Raw genomic sequence first — 4,384 nt, 5'->3', positions numbered from 1 at the left:
TAAATAGGACTAGCTTCACCTCAGTTACCACTTATTAGAATTACAAGTCTTACTTTATTCAAATTTACACATTATGTTCTAAGTATCTCGTATCATCCAACTAACAACATCAATAATTAATCACCAATACAAAATTTTAACTTTACTTTATAAGGTTAAGCAAATAACTAAGTAGATAAACAATTGAAAATTTATATTGGCTTAACTTTTATATCCTTCTACTGTAACTATATATATATATATATATATATACACCTTTAATAATTATATGCAATTATAATTTATAAACTCTTCCATTTCCTTGTTATTAATTTAGATCTCGAAATTCCATTTAATGATCCATGAACCATCATCTATTGAATATGAATAAGCATTGATGAATATCTATCGACCTGGAAATTAAAAAAAATACACTTCCTCATTCATATTTGTCTTTCTAAAACAATTTAATATATTTGCTGCCACTACACAGATTCGTAGATTTTTTTCTACGCTAAAATCTTAAATTGCACACCAACTAACCAATCTGTTGCAAAAATTAGACCTACTACCTCATATGTACAATATCAAGCAATAATTTGAAGGAATAATTAAAAATAAAATTCCTAAATTCTAGTTTAATCTCATAGCACACAGGCTGGCAAATTCACTAATCAACTTCATAGAAACTAAAACATCCTAACTATTATTAAATTCATACATATAACTTATTTTGGATACTAACAAAATGTAATTACTTTGCTAACTAGTTAATCAAACCTTTCTAAGATTGTACAGTTCTTGTATTATCGACATTTCGCGATTTTTCAACCTGCAGTCTAATTCCTAAATTGCGTCAATTTGCACTCCAACTATCAATTGATGTCAAATAGCAAAACTAATTATATATTCATACTCTACACGAAAAAAAAAATTGCAAAATTCTGGCTCTTGGAAACTCCGGTCACTGGAGACTCCGCTGGCGCCGCCGTGTACGGTGGCAGGAAATTCGGACTACACCGTAAATGTTCAAAGCCTACATTATTTCGTTCAAAATTAAACGAGGAATTCGTTTCAAGCCTCAATTTAAGAAGTTGGTGAACCATTTAACCGGAATCGCATCGGCAGCTCTCACCCTCGCCACCGATCACGTTGGGTTCACAAAACGAAATCAACAGTTAAAATAACAATAGGGGAAATGCTTACCAGAAGGAGACGAGTCGATCGATGCCCTTCTCTCGAACTGTGCTTTCCTGAAACGGCAAGCTTTTGCTGGAGGTCGAGGAACGAGAACTGTCAACAGAGACAGTCTCGTTTTCGCACCGCCAGAGGCTTTGTTTGCGTGGAGGGGGGCCGAAAAGGAGCCAGCGGCGTTAGGAGAGTCGACGACCGCCACTTCGCCCTTGTCAAGCGGTGGCCGGAGAACGGGAAGGAGGAGAACGCTCTGACCAGACCCCGGAAGGAGAGGGGAAGAAAGAAAAAAAAATTGAAATGGTTTCTAGAATTTTCTGCCATTCTGGTTCGATTCGAACCGGTTTGGCTCAATTCAGTGAAACAGCCCGGTTTTGCTTGGTTTATAGGTTTTTCACTTAGTTTACGGATCCGGTTTAGCAATACTAAAACATTTCCTTGTTAAATTTCATTGGTTGAAATTTACAATTAAATTTTTAAATGAAAAATTTACGAAAAAACTTTATGAGGTCTTTTCATTTTTGCATCTTAAAATTGACTCAATTTCAAAATTAAATACTCAATTTTGATTTTTTTTTATTTATTATATAAATGCTTGGATTTGATTTTATTATTTATTGTTTAAATATTTTGTCACGACCCGATTCCATGGGCCGGACCGGCACTAGGGCTCAGGTAAGCTTAAGGCCCCCGAGGCCCGTAGTAAGCCTGAAACACTAAAATTAGCTATCTCAATATAAATTTTAAATATTCGGCCCATATTACAAAAAAATAAACCTTAAGATTTTATTACATCTCGGCCCAAATCTATCTTCTACAAAATTCCACAGTTCGGGCCAATTTACAATACATCACAATTCTAATATGGGCTCACAAATTCATTTCGTCTACGATAATACACGACTAAATGTAAGTAAATTCTACAACTGCGGATTCACTAACTCATAGATATACATAGATTTTTATACATCTAGATACATAGCAAAATATTTATTGGTCTAGGAAAATTTTCTTTTTAGCTCTGCGACGAAAGAACATAGCTTAACCGAATTAAAGAGAAACTTATTTCCTGAAAAATTAAACAAGATATGTGAGCTTTCTAAGGAGTAATTATTATTGCACAACACAGACATTCACACAAATGTATAAATATATATATCAATCTAGTCATCCGACTAGTTATATGCTCACACAGCCAGTCACACAAATGGCATGTCACCAGCACTCACAAACAATATCACCTTCAAATAATCACATCACGTGGAAATTAGTCAGTGGCACCACCTGAAACCCCAATGAGCCGTCCTCACACATGGCTCGCCCTCTGGTACATGTGCACCAGGGAGCCGATCCCCCATACGGCCAACTGGTCTAATCCTCACTGACCAGTCCTCTCATTATTTTTCCATTCTCTCTTTTTTTTTCCATACCAACAGGAGGCAACCCGGTGGTCTCCATCCAATCTAGATCATCAAGTGCTCACAACAGGAGGCCACCCTGCGGGCTACAATCAAATCTAGATTATCAGGTGCGCAACAACAAGAAGCCATCCTGTGAATTTCCATATAATCTATATCATCAGGTGCACAAGGGGGCGCCGATCTCCCATTTTCCCGGCCGACGGTCAAGTATCATATCGTACTCAGGATCCATATCACAGACCGTCCTCACAAACCCGTGGTGGTCCACTTCATCCCAATTCCACACAAACAAAGCATAGCATTTTCACAACACAATTAATCAAACATTGCAATCAAATGCAGACATATTGATCAGTTGAACATCGTAAATGAAATGCACAATTAGACATCCATTCTCAATGCAAATATCTTAATAAATAAATAAAAATTAACAATGAACAACAATGATGAAATAAATAAATAAATAAATAAATAAATAATTGAATAATTCGATGAATAATAATGAAAATAATTAAATAGTTAGAGCACTCTATTTAATATTTATTAAGTTATAGAATTAGTCTAAATAGACTTATTAATTGTGTCATTACTTAAACTAGTCTAAGTTCTATCGAAATTTCGGCAGCACCTCCCCTAAAAATTGGACTATCTACCTGCTCAAATATCACAATATTATATATAATTATCAATCAATGCACACAGCCCATCCGTCGGGCAATCAATCAATCAAATGCCCATCCTCCTTTACATAGCAATACCAATAATTAACAATTATTATTTGTTACTCTTTGCTCAACAACTCACTTTCAAAAAACTTAAACTCATTATTTGCCAAATCTATACCTAAGAAAAGTTTAAGCTCATAATTTAATATATTATCAAAATCCTTAGCTAGACATCATATCTTTGTTCCCATCAAATTAAACATCAACTTACAATCTTAAATAGTCTCTAAGCATATTACAATTTAGAGAGCTGAATAATTCGGCAACCATTTAGACGATTCTAGAATTCTACTATTTATTACAGAAAAGTTAGCTAACTATTAGTTCACAGCTGCTGCCACCATGAGAACTCTTCAAGTTTTCCACTTACACTTATGATTTATACACTACTTACTTCATTCTTATTATAGAATTAATATGCAACTTATTTTCATCAAATCATTACAAAAATTTATAGGAACATTTAATAATGGACTATCATAAAAAAATTAGGTTCTTACTCAACCCCTCAAGTTCTATAAACTAAGTCCTTCATTTATATATATATAAAAAAATATATATATATAATAGCTTGGATTGAAGCTTACTGCTGTCATTCTCATGCATCATGTGCTACTTAACCCATTTCCCACCAAGAACTTAATATATAACTTCTTTTGCATTATACCGCAATAATTGTTCAAGCTAATTAATTAAAATGGCATGCTGCAATTTCAGGTTTCTCAATTCTTTCGCCATTTCATTTTATAGTTCAACTTAAATGTTACAATCAAGGTTTCTTTCATAACATACCAAGAATTCAACCAACGACCAATAATACCTACAATAACGAATCATCATTTCCTTACAAAAACTCATAATAGATTCAATAATCTAACTATTTTATATGTAAATTCAATTTATAGCTTCCATTTATATTTTTATTTATCAAAATTTCTTAGTTAATCATCATAACAGTAGCTAAGAAATTCTATTTTTATATCACTTCTCCTATTCAGGATCAAAATTCATGAAATGTATTGAAAGGGTTGAAAATAACTTACTCTACTTGCCGGAAATTCAAAAAGG

At 33.5% G+C, this 4,384-nt stretch overlaps 1 long non-coding RNA gene across 1 annotated transcript; it reads right to left on the bottom strand.

The window, feature by feature from the left end:
• Positions 1–638: 638 nt before the first annotated feature.
• Positions 639–1,508, bottom strand: LOC119370007 (uncharacterized). The gene is made up of 2 exons (XR_005177586.2): positions 1,186–1,508; positions 639–1,015 (listed from the first exon to the last, which is right to left on the bottom strand). It is a non-coding gene; the product is annotated as an uncharacterized LOC119370007 (long non-coding RNA).
• Positions 1,509–4,384: the final 2,876 nt, after the last annotated feature.

This window comes from Jatropha curcas, chromosome 3, assembly GCF_041381405.1.
Source record: "Jatropha curcas cultivar XTBG-Jc1 chromosome 3, XTBG_Jcur_1.0, whole genome shotgun sequence".
In the NCBI taxonomy this organism is placed as follows: Eukaryota; Viridiplantae; Streptophyta; class Magnoliopsida; order Malpighiales; family Euphorbiaceae; genus Jatropha; species Jatropha curcas.
Note: the sequence above shows the minus strand (reverse complement) of the source record. Positions and strands in the feature narration are given on the sequence as shown.